Source organism: Gordionus sp. m RMFG-2023, chromosome 3 (genome assembly GCF_954871325.1).
Source record: "Gordionus sp. m RMFG-2023 chromosome 3, tfGorSpeb1-WG-v2, whole genome shotgun sequence".
NCBI lineage: Eukaryota > Metazoa > Nematomorpha > Gordioida > Chordodea > Parachordodidae > Gordionus > Gordionus sp. m RMFG-2023.
Genome location: NC_088777.1, coordinates 3686549 through 3705017, shown reverse-complemented (window position 1 = coordinate 3705017; position 18469 = coordinate 3686549). Strand labels below are relative to the sequence as shown.

General features: G+C 27.1%; 1 long non-coding RNA gene across 1 annotated transcript; it reads right to left on the bottom strand.

The window, feature by feature from the left end:
* Positions 1 to 5470: 5470 nt before the first annotated feature.
* LOC135927465 (uncharacterized) lies at positions 5471 to 16750 on the bottom strand. The gene is made up of 5 exons (XR_010572097.1): positions 16678 to 16750; positions 7865 to 7976; positions 6780 to 6834; positions 5648 to 5750; positions 5471 to 5529 (listed from the first exon to the last, which is right to left on the bottom strand). It is a non-coding gene; the product is annotated as an uncharacterized LOC135927465 (long non-coding RNA).
* Between the last annotated feature and the right edge of the window lie 1719 nt (positions 16751 to 18469).

The following is an 18469-nucleotide window of genomic DNA, read 5'->3' as shown; positions in this document are numbered from 1 at the left end:
AATTTTGATATCAAATAATATTATTTTCTTACAATAAGTATTTTACAGCAAAGCAGATTTTTATAAGTTAAATAAAGCCTTGGATTTTATCAAGTAAGATAATAAACCTAGAATGTGGAAATTTATTCAATGTTTTGCTTATTAAAAATTGTTATATCTATAGTGCTTTGTAGCAAAAGCGATATTTCTTTCTTTGAAAAATTACGTGATCCCTGTCATAATTTATATATTTCTTTAAAGTTAAATTTATAATATATATTCATATAGAAAATTTTCCCCTCCTAAGAAAAACTATAGCATTTAATATTCATTATTTTTATAAATATTTGGAGGACTTTTAATTTCATTCACTTAATAACTCTCTCAACGTAAAGCACTATGAATAATTAAGAAGTTGATTAAATAGATGACTCGATTTGCAATTAACCGATATTACTAATAAATTATGCAAATAATAGAGTGACATTTAAACTTGAGACAAACCAATTATGTATAAGTACCAGTCCTATTTTCATTATAAAAAAATTATCTCTTTTTAAGGGGACTACCTGCTGAATCTTAATATTTTTTAAAAGGGGGTATATCATTAAAATATTGTTCTGGCATCCAGGAATAAATTATGTCGCTCTTTTTAATATGTCTATATCCGATAATTCGTATTAAACCGATTTGCATTTATAAGATATTTAACATTTTTCGAGATTTTTTTTATAAATGGCCTTTTTTTTATCGCATTTAAGAATATTGCCATTTATCCGATTCTCATTTAAATTATTTTAACATTAGTGTTGTTAAACGGCTCGATTTGAGCCGATTTTTAAAAAGCTAACTCATTATTGTAGCCGGAAAAATATGCGTCTAAGTCTTGCGATTTCGTTAATAGATGTCCAAACTAGTGTCTGTTAAACTACCTATCTTTTAGTTATCCATAAATCAGCCTAGCCATATTTTTATCCAGAAATATTCTAATCAATCTTCAAGTTGAGGCTCAACTTAGAAGCTTAATTCAATTTTTTAGTCTAAAAGCTTGACTAAGACATGATAGAGATGTTCAAAGTTAGGTAATTTAACAACACTAGTCCAAACGATTGTGCCATCATTGAGCAAAATCTTCAGCCTTACGTAATATTATTCTGGATAAAATATTGAGTTACTCGGTTTTAAGAATCGGCTCAAATAGAGCCGTTTAACAAAACTGTTCAAATCTAATCGTAACTAAAATTTCTATTAAAAAAAAAGTTTAACTATTGCGATTTTGCGTTTTCTTTGCTATTTACCTTAAATTACAAAAAAAAAGACATTAGTTAAAAAAAAACATTATCTTTTTAGAGAGTTATGTTTAGTAAATGTTAAAAGAGAGCTTGATTTGAGCCGATTTTTAAAAACGTCTAGCTCAATGTTTTATTCACAAAAAAATAAAACGCACAACCCCTAAAGATTTTGCTTATAGATGATACAAAGGTTTGAATATCTATAAGCGATATCTCAAGGTTTAGCCAATATTTTTCTGGGCTAAAATATTGAGTTAGCCGTTTTTAAAAATCGGCTTAAATCGAGCCGTTTAACAACACTAGTTGTGTTCATTAGATAAAATATAAATATTAATGTAACCATAACGAGGATACTAAAATATATGTGTATTATAAATATTTTAAAAAAAACTAACCGAAGTATTATATTTTTTCGCATTTCTTATGACGAAAATTGTGTTTGGTGGGCCTTATTCTAAGGTGCGTAAAAGAAATGACAAGTTACCAAAATAAATATTAATAAGATAATACTTTTTTAAAATCAGATACACCGATACACCCCAAAAAATATTAATTAACTTTTTATCAAAATTAATATTTTTTTTTAAATGGCCTATTAATCCATGAATTTATAAGTGGAAAAAAATTGATCTACAGATTTGTAAACTGATGAGGAAAAAATGTAAGCTTTTTTTGCGGCTCCATCATGCTATTTTATCACATGCCTCATTAAACTGATATTAATAATAAAGAAAGTGTTGTTAAATTCTGTTCCTATTATCTTCTTCCAAATTTTTTTGCGGAATTATCTTTATTATGGAGATAATTAAAATGAGGTAAATTACGGTGAATTAAAAATATTTTTGATGGATATTAAAGGTATCGTCGGATCACCGTATCGATATTGGCGGCCAGGCATAATAGAATATTAGATTTTATATGCTGATGCGAAGGTGTTAATTAGTTTTTTTAAAAAGTATGTTAAGTATGTAATTGTATTTTATTAATTAATCAATATCAAACTAAGATCATCATCTATAAATATCTTATGATATCTTACCATTCATTTACTAACATAAAATGTTTTAAATCGAATTAATGAAGAAATATAATACTAGATTCCATTTCGAATCTAATTAAATCCATTCCTAAGGTTCAAGTGGCTCCTGCACCATAAAGATTATTAGCAAAGTTGACCTATCATCAATTTTATTATCATTAATCTAATTTATCCCTAAAACTACTTTTAAAAAAATCGCTTCTTGGATTCCTATTATTAATCACTAAAATAGGAGTTTAATGATTAATTTCACCGTGTTGCATGATATGCACATTACCTGGCTATTTAAAAATTATCCATTCCATTTAATAATCATTCATTAAAGTAAATTGTATAAAAAGAATATCTAGGTATGCATTATACAAAAAAACGTTATAAATAAGTATATTGAATATTTAAAGAAAAACTCAAATAGTATTTACAAAAATTCAATAAAAACAAAAATTATACCTCAATAAAGATTATATTTTAGAGAAAAAAATTGTTCAGTGTGTGCAAAGGTAATTAACATTTTAAGACAGATCCAAAAACGATCAACTAAATTCTATACCTATTGCCAACAAATATATTAATGGTGATCGAAAATGTAAAACAATTATTATTACGTGTTTTTTTTTCCGAAAAAAGCTTCCCTTGAGACAAAATTCATATTTGTTAAACATTTGAGAATGTTTTATTTTTATCAAGATTTTTTTATTCAAAATTTTTTTATTTTTACAAATATATAATGGATCATGATCCTTTCTCTATTTTTCGATTTATCAATTCTCATTAACCATTTCTCTAGCCTTAAGACGTGTAGTTAATTGTGATAGATTAGATAACAAATAAGTTTAGTTCAATTTAACGTATATCATATTGATTAATAATGATGGAAAATTGATAACGGATTTCGTATATATATGTCACTTTTTTTTTGCAAAATGCTTATCAAATAAAATTCTGAATGAACGATGTATTCTGTTCCTTATAAAATGATTGTATAAGTTTATATCTTTAATTATAGATTTAGTGCTAAGGCAACGAATCGGTGTTGTATCTTGAACATTTTGCTAAAAATATTATTTTTATTTATCTCGATTTACCTCAAGAATATAAATAAATTTTAAAAGGTATATGTATCTAAATATGTTTTTAGACCATGTATCGATTCATTCTTAGAATAGAACCATATGGATTTGCTCCAATAGAAAAAAAGGATTCCAAAAGCATGATCCAATCTTCGGCATTTTTGTTGAAAGCCCAACATAATCTATTTTTATAAAAAAATAAAGAAGAGAAGAAGAGAGAGAAGAGAAGAAGAAGAGAAGAGAAGAGAAGAGAAGAGAAGAGAAGAGAAGAGAAGAGAAGAGAAGAGAAGAGAAGAAGAAAAGAAAAGAAAAGAAAAGAAAAGAAAAGAAAAGAAAAGAAAAGAAAAGAAAAGATATCTACAACTCAATTACTTTTCTTTCTGTTTGCAAAATGTATTGGAGATACAATGGTGTTAAGTTTTTTTTTTGTCAAACACAACTATATCTTAATAGATTATTACATATGAAATAGTATATAAATCAATTTTAATCATGTAGCAATCATAAGTAATCAAAAATAGAACTTTTCAGTGGCTTTGCGCAAGTGTGGATTAGAATCCCATAATAATCAAAGCATCAAAATTAAATACCCCCTCTCACCCCTAAGGATAAAAGAAAAATATACAAACTGTGAGGGCATTAGAAGGATGTTTGTATCTTAACTGTTTTTAATTAACGCCATCTATTTTATATTCCTTTATTTTATTGAATAAATTATGCATCATCAAAATGACATCATTTTTTATTTAAAATAAAATAAAATCAATATTAAAAAATTAAATATAATATTTTTTAAAAAAATCCCGAAAAAGCCCCATTTTTTTAAAAATAAATATATATTGATTGATTTTTTCAAAAAAATTTAGATTTTATTTTTTTTCCTAATCACTTTTTCTATAGGTTCGAATTCTGTACCATCTCTAATAAAATAAAATTCAAAATTATTAATTTAAGAGTATAAATTGGAAATGATAAGTTTATTATGTTTGATATTTTTGTGTTTTTAATAGAGAATCACTGATCCTTGCCAAGATAATGAGATCGGTTCAGGTGGTTTTTTTTCCTTTCACTTTTTGTTTCGATTCGAATCCCATAAAAACGGTCTCTCTGGTTGCTTTTTTATATTACTAATCTTAGGTGTAATTTCTGCGTATACCATTCCTAATAAATTCATTAATTTGTTTTAAAAAAATATAAAATTTAAGATCAAAAACCAGTATTATTTAAACTACTCGAATTGAGACGATTTTTGAAAGCGGCCAACTCAATTATTTAATCCAGAAAATTCTTTATGCCAGCCTGAAGATTTTTTCTCATAGATGGCAAAAAATAAAGGTTTGGACATCTATTAGAAAAATCTCGAGGGATCAGTCGATATTTTTCTGGCTAACGTATAGAGCCGAATCAAAAGAATATTGGGCTATGCTCGACTTTTATCAGGTTCGCGATTTGGGTTCGGAAAATAATAACGGATACCGGTTTATCGGTTACGTTTGAATCCCCGAAGAAAATCGATTCGGCAGGAAACCATTGGGCGTATCTAATATTGGATCGATATTATCTCTTATTTCGCATTAAGAGATGAATCCAATATTAAACGTGACAAAGCCCTTCAAAAATATTTTAATTCAAAATTTGATTGTTTTAATTAGTAATTAGTTTGCTAAGGATGTACGAGGTGGACGCTTCTAACAATCCTGTTGAAATTTTTATTAGGTTTCTTAGGCTCGACTTCTTTAAATAATTTTGTTACAAGTTTCTCTAGCTTCAGGGAGAAATATAAACTCTCAGGTATTTACCTAATTCTTAGCATCAAAATAAAATTTATAAAATATTTTCCGCGAGGTCAAGGGCTCAAAAAAATAATTCTGGCCCGAGGACCGAACTATGGAGGGGTGCCGAACCTCGAATGTAAATTTATATAATCGAAATGGCTACTGATGGGTTCGTTCATACTTGGACAACATGTGCCGTATATTACGTATGCATATGGTGTTATCAGATATCTGGGTACCGTCCACCACAAAATGGTTCCTTAAGCAATCGTCATATGCAGAGAATTTAATCGTCTTGTTTTTACAATTTTCTCTCCCCTTTCCCACAAAATATTTACATTGCGGTCTGCATTGAAGTTTGCAAGAATCTTTATCTATATAAAGAAGAAGAAAAAATTAATGAATAAAAACTGAACTCTGTATTTGGAATATAATATTTCTTTAAAGATGTAAGGAAGGAATATAATTTTTGTTCTAAAAAATAATGATAACTTTTAAAGTATCTGAATATCTTTAGCCCATGTAAGAAATGATTTAGAAGTTCGTTGCACATATGATTGTTAGCCAACTTCGATGTTATCTCAGACTTTGTTTTCTAAAAGTAATATTTTATTTATTTATTTTATTTTATTGACAACTATATTCCTTATCATATTATATTTCGTATTCAATAACTAATAGTTGGGTAATGGACTAAATGTCGGCTAATTCGACTCAATCTTCCGGCGGCTACCATAGAAAATCAGCTGACATTAAAGGCGATTTTAATTTAATATTAGTTTCTTCCAAAATTGAACTTGCCATCTTTTTTTAAGAAAAACTACCCGGTGGCCAAAGTGATAGTTTCGGCTTAAAAAATTGATCGACTTAAATGGCTAAAAATATGGTAACTACCCAACTACATCAATAACAATCACCATATAAGTACCGCTTCCAAATTTAAACGTTCGAGTTTTTGCGTTGAAACAAATTGAAGCGTTTTGTAAATATTTATTTTTAAATTTAGGTGGTAAAAAACATATTTTACCCCTCAAAAAATAAAAGTGGGATATATACATACCCTTCATCCGGAATGAAGAAAGTGGGATATACACTCTCTCTATCCAAAACGAACATAAGTGGAATATCCCCCCCCCCCGTATTTTATGATCTCGGGTAACACGAAAAAGGGAGATGTTATTTTGAATTGGGTTTTACTATGTTTTAATATTCTGTAATAAGTTATAAATCATTGAACTTGGGGTAAAATAAATTATTGAACCTGGGGCAAAATAAACTATCGAACTTGGGGTAAAATAAATTATTGGGGGTTAAATAAATCCCACTTTTGTATGCTAACGTATAAAAATTTTTTTTTGAAATCGAATTTTGGTTCAAGTAATTTTTGTGAAAAGGGTAAAGAAATATATAAAAATTAATAATTATTGTTATAGTAAAAATATGTTATTCTTATATAACAAGTTATACACATAAATTTTAGGGCCAATCAATGACATATATATAAATATGTTATTTTGACAATTTTTTTGCAAGTCAAATAATTTTATTTTAAAATATATTAATAAATATGGAAATGTTTTGAATTAAATCTGCACATCACTGTATATTAAATTGTTTCACTTACATCATGACATGGGACAAATCTTTCGCTACGGCCATTACAAACACTTGAGTTTGAACTAAAATATTAATTTTTTGTTAGATAAACATGATAAATTATATCATATGTAGTGGGGGGGGGGGGGGAGAAAGGAGGTGAACAAAGAAATACTTAGTATAATATCCATGATATATAATAATACCTAGAATGACGATTCATTCATAAAAGTATATGTATCAATGTAAATCAGCTGGAGACGCCATTAACGCCATATTGTATAATGTATGTATCCGAATTAGGAATAGGCTACGAGAGCGATATTCAAAAAAAAATTTTTTTTAAAAAAAATTCTGACTTTGCAGAAAATGTATTCCAATCAATATGTTACAAATGTCAAACAATTTTAATCTGAAATATTTTTTTAAGTATCTTTTAATTTATATTTGATTTGTTCCAACAGAGTTTGTATAACCAGGATCAGAAAATGGGAAAGCTCTGAACAGGGAAAAATTTAGGAATAAAAAAATTCTATTTAATTTATCTCTACCAATAACTATGATTAGAAAATTAATAGAGTGTATCAAATGTTCAGATAAACGAATAGACAGAATTTTTTGAATATAATTATTTCTGAGATTTCTTGTGCTACAAGAAAAAAATAAACTGCAAAAAGCCTGCACGACAGACAAGATGGAGTCTTCGATATCTAGCTGCTACGGCATAAAAATAACCCCCCCCACCCTCTCCCTGCTAGAAGATTCTTGGCTGCTGCATTTATTAAAAGTGTACATCAATGAAAACAGCAGGGGAAGCCATTTTGATTACCCATATCATTATTAAAAACTTTAAACGAGAGGCCAACTTATTCCTACGTCTGACTCATACTTTATTAAAGAACTGCCTGGTCATCGAGATAATAAGGAAGCAAGGTTATCAATTTAATAGTTAGCTTTTAGCATGAGAATAACTGCCATATGGTTTACCAAAATGACTAGCTGAATGAATGCATCGTCAGTCTAGGTATAATTATATGTCATTGCTAGAAAGATTATTTTTTTTAAAATATAAATACTATTAAGAAAGGTCATTCATTATATATACAAATATACCTAATATCTATTATACATTTCTTCTGCTTTTGGAAAGGCATTTCAAAACCGGTACAATTACCACTAGTTTCCCATCTTGATCCAATATAATTTGCGTCAACTTTTTTTTGGTCTATAAATATTTAAAATTATTTATTATCTTAAGAGAAAGAATCATCTTTGATAAATAATTAAAATAACGAATAATCATGCATATAAATTTCCCTTATTTAAATTTGATGTTGTTTTTTTTTATTGTCGATTCAAAATTTAAAATAAGTTCTTAAAAAAAAGGATTATTTGTTCTTTGCAAATTATATTATCGTCTGCTTTCTTATTTCTTAATTTCTTTGCTTTAAAGAAATTCTAGATTCAGGTAAAGAGCTCAATTTTAAGGCCTATAAAACAAACAAGAGTCAGATTCTTCTGGAGAAAATAATCAAGGGTGCTGGCCATAACTGGGAAAAAAAATATTGTTAGGGGTTGAATATAATATTTATTGATTTTGTCGAACTCAGGTTGATGGACAGGGTAATCCGATTTTTAGGAGAAGCCTAATTAGCCCTTCATGATTTATCACCTTAAAAACTCTGCAAGAGGAGTCAATTAAAATTAGACGATTAACGCAGGACAATACGCCAACTGAATAACTCTAAAAAAAAGTATAATCAAAAACCTATCTTTCTAAAATATAAAAAATACGCATAGTTAGGGAATATTTTCCGTGTACTCATCGGTGTAAAGGATAGCTGTAAATGTTTAAATAGGATGTATAAATATTACACTTGTTGGAAACATACGATGACTTTTATATATATCTAATTTTAACTTTATATAGTATTATTTTAGACTATAAATTTGAATATAAAATATAATAAAAATTGTAGCATATTTTATAAAAGGTCGTAAGTAAATCGCTATATATTTCATTCGAATATGATAATTATTTTATATTATTATGATTAATATTATAATTTATTTTAATACAATTTATTTTAATTAATATTTAAATTTATTTTATTTTAATTAATATTACAATTTATTTAAATTTATTTTAATTAATATTTAAATTTATTTTATTTTAATCAATATTAAAATATTATTTTTTTTAATATCTATAACAGCACTCAATAAGGGCTATTTACAGAACTCGGGTTCTATAACAACAGCCTTACATTATAAAAATAATTAAGTTTTTCAAATAATATGCACTTTTAAAAAAAAAAAAATATTTAATTTTTTCGAGAGAAATTCTTAAAGCATGCTATTTAACATAATAAAGAACGTTAAATACAAAAAAAAACTTATATAAACAGTCAGCGACTTCTAATGAGGGGTATAATTTAGTAATTACAATTTTTTTAGTGGGCTAAAAAAAGGGACTAGACCGAGTTTTAACCGAAATCTATCATTTTTGCCTTGGGATTTTTTTTCTTAAAAATATGAGAAGCTTAAATTTGAAAGAAACTAATATAAATTAAAACGCCTTACTATTTAACTTCTTTTTTTTTCCAGCAAGAGCCTGGAGATTGAACCAAACTAGCCCCGACATTTTAGCCATTACCCAACTATAGCGGGGTATCACTCAAGCCCCATAAAAATAGTGGAATGACCCTCAGAGAATTTTTATAATTTGAGCACCCATTGAACTATGCACAAACTGACCCGGTAAGGCCCTTGTATGTTTCCAGAGTTAAGGGGTGCCACAAATACACCTTTCCGCAATTTTTAATAAGATGCTTATATTTCATATATAAGGATATTTTATTTTTTTTTAAAAAGAATCTTGTATCTTTTTAATTTTCTCGATAAAAGATACAGATACAAATATTTTGATATACTATTTGTTTTAAAAAAAATGTCCAATAATTAGTTGTTTTTTTTTTGCTTTTATATATTTAGAAGAATAATGTATGAATTTTTCACCTATTACATCTGGGAATACTGAATTTACTATTTTTGGATTTTTTTCTTTAATATCTCTGTTATGATTTACTTCGAAATTATTCTGAAGATGCTTATATGAATTCACTATATTTGCTTGCCCTTGAGAAGAGAAGAATTATATATATCTTGGCTGAAATTAAAATGTTTAAAAAGAAATTACCCATCATCAACAAATGAATAATTACGATCATTTCAAGGATAATCATGTTTTATTTGGCAAAAATTATGAAAATGTATTTCGAAATAAGTTAAATTTTTCTTTAATATATAAACGAGAAGGAAATGAGAAAATATTTTTATATTTAACTCTCGAAGATATTATTATTATGTACCTATTTTTCGTAAAATCTAAATATCTTGACCTATACCCTATACGTTTCATACTACCAAATTAAAAAACAAAATTAATTTGTAATAGATATCCTGTTTATATCATATTCGTTAAATGTAAATATTTTTGAGAAATATAAAATATTTAAGAATTATAATAACCAAATAAGCAACAACAAAAATATAAGTTCAATTTTTACAATTTCAACTTAAGGAAAATCAAAATATATTAATTAAAAGTAAAAAAAAACATTAAAAATTAGTTATTATCTTATAAGTTAACAGAAATAAATTTGTTGTTTCTAATGACAAGATACCAGGAATCATATGATCTAAAAAAAAAAATAAGAAGAAGGTAACGATATTTTCAAGGAAAGCGTAAAAAATTACCAGCGGAAAGTTAAATATTTGAACGTTTTCTTGATAAACCGGATCAAACTAAACCGGTGTTCGAACCGACCATAAGTAAAAGGCTCTAATTAAACCGGTCTTCGAACCGACTATGAATAAAAGTGTGTCGGAATCTGACAAAACACGTATCAGCACCAGCCTATGGTAGCGGCCGCCAAAATTAGCCTAATTTAAGAGCTTGAACATATTTTGTTTTCTTACGGATTTATATTAAGTAAATTATAATTTTTATTTTATTTTATCTCAAATCATATTTATCCTCGTTTTATAAGGTTTGCAGAACTAGCTACCATTTGCACAGCACGGCCCGACCCGGATTTGGAACAAAAAAAATCTTTTTAGGCCCGGCCCGGGTATATTCAGAAATTTAAAAAAAAAATTGCGGCTCGGCATTAATAGAATATTAAAATTATAATTAACATACTATATCTATATTCTAAATAAAAAAATATATAATTAAAAAGAAGAGAAATTTTAAAAAAAATAAAATAATATATTTAGGGTTTGTTCGGCGGGGCTTAATGACCCATGTATCAAAGTCTTAGGTCGAAACCCTCTTTATTATATATAAATGGTGCTATTTCAATTGGCTTTTTTTTTTAAATATGGTATATATTGATTTGAATGAATGAAGGTTTCGGTAAACGAATGTCGAATGTGCGTTAAAAGAACGAAAAATAAATTAGCTATTATTTTTAATGTTTAGTTTATCAAATTTCTTTACGTAGGCAAATTGGGAGGGGGGAAGGGGTGTTAAAATGGCCGCCAAAAGTCTTCGCACGACCCTGACAATAAGCGCTAGATAAATTCTTGCTCAAACTTGTGATCCGTCGGCTCACTGGCCACCCCGCTAAAGACTGCTGATAACCCGGGCTAACAAGTTCGCCCCGTGATTTTTAATATGAATATTATGTTTATGTTAATATTTAAAAAAACAATTGTAAATAGTTTATTACATCATTCATCATTATATAAACAAACTTTAAAATTAATATAGTAAAATTACATACAACATAACTTAATAATAAATAAATTATTTATCAAATTGTAATACAAGATATGAGCAGATCTTATCTAATTGCATATCCATCCACGGATTTATTCCCTTATAATTTTAGTTGCCTTTTTATTTAATTGTAAAAAATTTTTGCGTTTAAATGTTTTTTTTTAGTTAGCTATGCAAGATTTTTTTTAAATATTATTAAAATCATGTACTATGTAATATTAAGGTATATCAGAGAGGGCCGGGCCGTATATTTTAAAACCAAATATTTTAAATGGCCCATTATTACAATAGCTATAAAAATTAAAAAATGGATCAGGTCTGAAAATATATAACCCGGGCAGAGCCGGGCCGAAAAAATTTTCGGATAAAAAATTCGGGCCGGGCCAAGCAAATGGTATCTCTACAGACCTCTGGAATATACATCATATTTAGTATTTTTATATAAAATTACATATCTTATTTTTATAAAATAATTTTTAAAAAGTTAGCATTTTTTTTTATTTAAAATATGTATTTTTTTTTAATTTAATTTCTTTTTTTTTTAATTTAAAATTGTGTAATTTGGTATTACAAACAAATTTATAAAATTTAAGGAAGGAGCTTAACGAATTATATGTGCCATTTTCCTATTGCTAAACTGTAACTGAATTAAATTAACCCCCCCCCCCTTCCCACCCCATATGAAATTTAATTTGAGGGGAAAGGTGGGATAAGGGGTCAAGAGAATGAGTTAACAAGACAACGAAAAATCGGTTAGGTGACCTGTGTTGCCTAGTCTTTGGAATTCATTTTTTATTTTATAGATAATAATGGCGATTTAAAATATTCCGCCATGCCAAGGTAATTTATAAAAAGATTTTTAGGCCCGGCCCGGGTATATTTAAAAAAAATATTTAAAATACGGTCCGGCTCATGTGCACGGGCAGGACCTGCTAGATCTCTGATATAAATCTAATTTTAATATTCGAAATTTAAAAAAAACTTAAAAACCGGAAAGAACGAGAAAAAAACCCGATAAAGATCTTATGAACCAAAACTAATTGATATAAAATCGTTGGAAGAGAATGAAACCGAACTGCTATACCGGTTCGACATTTTGATCCGTTAAGATATAACCGAATTACTTTAAAAATTGCAAATATTTTGTTTTTTTATAGCAAAGACATCAAAAAAAAAATGAATTAGTCAAAGTCCTAACACCTATTACAGAATTTACTTTAAAAAAACCGGGTCTACATAGCATAGTTCTGGATATCCGAAACCTCCAGAAATAAATTTCTTATTTTATTAAGATAAGAATTAAATTATTTTTTTATAACGGAATTTACCTTCTATAGTATATTATTTAATACAAAGTCTTAAAAAAAATTGTAAATAATTTCAAGCAAAATTAAAACTAATCTAAGACAAAGGACAAGTAAACGCAAAATGATAATATATTTTTTTTTTAAATGAAAATTATACCCCCTTTTAAATTCAATTAAGAGATTTATAAGCATTTTTCAAATAGGTTCAATATCATTATTTTTTAGGTTAATTACCAGCGTAAAAATTTTAAAGATATGATATTATATATACCTTTACGGATAGATTATTATATTATAGTGCCACTTTTTTTTCGTAGCATGTGATCTTTAAACCCCATTTCATCCAATTAAGTATTGAAAAGGAGTTTAGTACTTCTCTCAGAAAAAGTACATCACGTGATTGTGGTATATGTTTTATATATAAAAAATAATTCATTAAATGGGGGCGAGAGGGGGGGGGGGTATGACGCAGATTATTGAAATTGAAGGAGGTAGCTAGTTATGACGATGCTATTGTCACTTTAATAAGGTGGTTTTGATTTGAATTCCTTTCTTGCTAAATTTTATTTGGTGATAGGGGTTATTGAAGGAGGAAGTGGATAAAGTTTTAAATGGGGGTCATAAAAATTAGTTTGGGTGGGGAGGGAGGGTGGTTAAGATCGTTATTGGCTTTAGGGGATGTAAAAATTCCTATATGGATAAATTAGAAAGAATGGCATGAGTTATAGAAGATGTATCTAATTATTAGTTTTTCTGAAATCCTATATAAAATTATAAAATCTTCTTACACTTTATTAGTTTCCCTAAAGGCAGAGATGTGAACCCTCCTTCTAAAAAAATGGGTTTAGGGTTTCTCTGAACCCGGTTCGGGCTCAGGTGGAGAAAAAAATAATGACTTATTAAAATTAGTTAAAATAAACAGAAAAATCTTCTTTTTAAAAATAATTTATCATTATAATTATAATATATTCGTGATTTTGTACTTCTCTTTGTCTTACTATCAATTTAATAATCCACAAACAACGATATCCTAAAATTTATAAAAAAAAAAAAGAAGCTTTTAAAATCTGCTTTGCTGGGTAAAATTTAAAAATTTTTACGAAAAATTGCCCACTCTTAAATATAACAAAAATGATTCCACGAAAAAATGATCAAAAAATGATCAATAAAATTAATAAAAACAATTGTTTTAAATTAGGAACTCTTTTTAAACGTAAATAATTACATGTTTTTTGTATATTATTTTTTTAACATACAAATTTTAAATAAGTAAAATGAAATATTTAAAATTTAGATAAAAGCTTAGACCCTTGAACCCTAAATTTAAAAAAAGGGTAAGGATTTGGGTTCAGCGAAATATCGAGGGTTGGATTTGGGTTCGTGTTCCCATCCATGTCTACAGGGCTGTATCCAGAAATTTTTCTTGGAAGGGGCCATTGGATGAAGGGGACTTTTTTTTCCTATTTTCCTTTTCTCATGTATTAAATAACACTAGGTTCGTCATTTTTAAAATGTGATTCGTGAAGAAAGAAAGAAAGAAAGAAAGAAAGAAAGGAAAAGAAATAAATAATTAAAATATAAATTACATTATATTATGTATGCAATTTATTATAGTTGTAATGACTTGAATTGTGTAATTATTTATAAGCATAATTTGATGCAATTTTATATTTTTACTTAAAACACTAATGAAAAAAAAACCAAATTCTCAAATATCTATTTATTGAGTTGCGGTAGGGACAAATATATTAGGTCGGATATCCGCCACCAAATTCACGCTCCCCGCTTAGTTACGGGTTAGGTGGTCCAATACAAAATGTCAAATCGCGCACTTTAACCCCCCTCCTTTCTTCTTTTTACGAATCGATTTAATTTTTAAAAAATTTATTTTTATAATCTTCAAACCAATTTATCTCTTATCCTCATTTTTTCTTTTAAAAAGTAAATTATTTATATTATCATAATAATATCTGGTTTTTTCAAAAAAATTTTGAAAGTATAACTTTTTAATATTTTTTAATATCATTGTTAAATCTAATCAAAATATAGAATAATAAAATAACTTGTAATGAAAAAAAAAAGACAAAACTTATTGTTAATTTAGTATAAGCAGTATAGGCTAGTGTTGCTAAAGGGCTAACTCAATATTGTAGCCAGAATAATATTACCTAAGCCTCGAGAGATTTCGATGATATATTTCTAGACCTTTGGTCCTTCTATAAGCAAAATCTTCAGGCTTGCATAATATTTTTCTGGATGAAATATTTGAATTATCTTAAAAATCGGCTCAAAACGAGCCGTTTAACAACACTAGTATAGGCACCGTAGGGACCAAGTATTTTTATCAAGTTGAAGTTAGTTGTCAAATTTTTACTTTATAAATTAGTTATTAAATAGGATTTTAAGAAATTTGTTAAAAATTAGGGAAGTATATCGGTGACTAACTAGACTGAAGATTCATTCATAAATAATGCATTTGAAAACATCGCTGAAATGCAAATCAGGTGGACCCGCCATTTTTGTAACCCGTATAGTAATTATTCTCATGTTGAAAAACTAAACTACTAATAAATTGATAACCTTGCTTCCTTATTATCTCGATGATCAATTCTTTAATAAAGTTTGAGTCTCAGGCAATTCTTTAATAAAGTTTGCGTCAGACATAGGAATAAATTGGCCCCTCGTTTAAAAATTTTTTTTGGATAATGATATGGGTAATCAAAATGGCGTCCTCAGCTGTTTTTCATTGATGGCATCGTCAGTCTAGGTATTATCACATGTCTTTGGGAGTTATATGAATTATCAAAGATTTCGTGTATGATATATAAAACTATAAAAAAAAATTTTTTTAAAAAATTGAATGTTGTGATTTTGTTCGAGCTAAAAATTCGTAAAACATATGGATGGATGATGATAAGTTATTAGGTAATAAACCAGATTGATTATATTTTTTTTAAACGTCGCGACATATTATACCTTCTTATTTTTTGATGAAATGTAATGCGTTACGAAAAATGTTTATTTGATTTTATGTTTATTATTGCATACGTTGTTTTAGATACAGTTTGTCCATTCAGATTCAAACGACTGACCTAGGACTAGATATGTAGACATGTTCATCTTTGATTTTGGTATTGGGCACTGTTCGGAGACGTAGTCATTCCTTATTTATAGGAAACTTGTGTGTGTTTTAAAACAACTCACCCGTGAAATATATAAATTTAATATTATACACTAATTTATATATATATATTCTTAAAAAAAACAAATATTTATATTTTGGTAGGTGAATTAGTTATTACTCCTCCGGGGAGTGAGGAATCGATGCTCTAATTATTTAAATATATAATTGATCGATAATTTATGAAATAGAATATTTATATCAACGAATCAAAGCGCGACAAATAAATTTTGTGGAGAGAATTTTGATGATGCAATATTTGCATTTTAGTACTCTTTATTAATTAAATATAAAAACCTATATTTTTTTAAAAAAATAAAAATAAAAATTAAATTAAACAATTATAATAGAAGATAAGGGAATTATAATTTTATAAAACATTGGTGTATAAGAGAAATTTTGTTTGTTTTAAAATAAGTAAAATACGAATTACTTCCCTAAAGGAATAAAAGATGAAAAGATAAATTAAAAAACCACACATATAAACAATATTCAGGAGCGATGTATACTGGTGTTGTTAAACGGCCCGATTAAAGAGATTTTGGCTAAAATAATATTGTGTTTAGCATCGAGATTTGGCGAATAGAGATGATCCGAGCATTTCTGCCAGCTATGAGCAAAATAAAAAATTTAACATGGCCAAAGGTCTTACAAAAGGTGGACCTAAGGAACGCCAATAAGATTCACGGCGGAACTTCCCTCTTTCCCATAGGAAATACTCCATAATTCTGTTCATAGTAAATCGTTTAGCTTACGAGAGAAAAAAACATCCATCTTTGAGATTGTTGCCTAACGTTTACAACAACACCTTTAATTAAAAAAATATAATGTTACGATTCTGAATTTCCTGATCACTAAATCGAAATGAAATTTTACTAACAATCACCGATAATATAATTAAGTTCATAAAGATGTTGAACCGAGCCTCGAACCCGGAAAAAACAAGTCAAAATATTTGAAACCGCAATTGAACCGTTATGTTATAAATGATAAACCGGTTCCTAAAAGCTTTTATAAAAATTTTATTTGATTTGTTTTAGGCGATGTGTCCAGATCATCGAGAGAAAAAATAAATTAATTCAAAAACTTTATCAAAAAAAAAGTGAAATAATTCTTCCTTTTTTAATAGAAAGATAAAAATATGGCCGAAATATTTTTGTAAAAAATTTTTATTTTTAATTTCGAAAAAAAAAACCATCTTATTCCAGCTAAGATTCCGCCAAAATCTGGTTTAGAATTATCGTTTAAACGCGCGCGTTTTTAGAGGATATAGATTTGTTAAATTTGCTAAATGATTTACTAAACATCTGGGCAAATATATAATCAAAGGGTTGGGCAAGTTTTTTAAAAAAAAGTATCTTAAATGATAAAAACAAAATACCTAAAATGTATTTAAAATACAAATAACTTTGACGAATACATTTTGCATATTCAATTTTTCTATCAATTTTATTAAAACTTTAAATAATATTTTTAATTCTTAATAACCACTAAATAATATATTTATCGTTTGGAACATCATACATCACATAAATTATGTAATATAATTGCAAAATATAATTAAATATCAACCATCCTAATAAGCTTACATTTATATGATTTTGGTTTCATTTCTAGTTTGAGTATAGATATTACATTTAACTTTCATTTTTTATTATTGATTTTTGACGATATTTTTTTGACAAAAAATTTCCACCCCAAATATGTTTAACTTTAAATTACATTTTAATGGATGTTGACACTGCCATGGAATTCCCGCCAAAAATGTCTAATTGACATTAAGCGTTTAATGTAGAAACCTTATTTTTTCAATTCCTAGATCTTCTTCCTCATCTTCAAAAAAAAATCTTGCATTTTCGTTCGGGCTTTTCCGGCTTAATTTAAAATGAAAGACGTTATTTTTTTTTCGCTATCTCGGGTGACAAATTTAATGTTTCAAATAATTAAATGTTGGACATACATTTTATTTTAACAAAAAAAATAATTACAAAAGTATTTATTTTTTTGTAATCGTCTGAAAAATAGTTGAAATCGGTAATAATTACAAAATACTTTATAAAAGTATTTGTAATTTAGTATTTTAAATACAAGTACACCCCTGATTGCCCAATCCTGAATAAGAGACCCCAGAGAGATCAAATTCATATATCCGGTCAATTCTCAAATTTTTTTTTTTTTAGCCCGATCTGGGTTTTTTTTTCCTGATTAATACAAAATATTTTTGATCATTAATTATTCATATATTATTTTGATCTTAGAATTGAAATTCAAGATTACAAATGTTATATATTAATAATCCTTCAAACTAAAATAAAATAAAGAAAATAATCAAATTTTTCAAACCTTCAACTGAAAATATATAATATATTTAATTTATTATAATTATTATACTATTGCTCCTCAAGATAAATCAAATATCATATTTTAATTATCTTTTTTATATA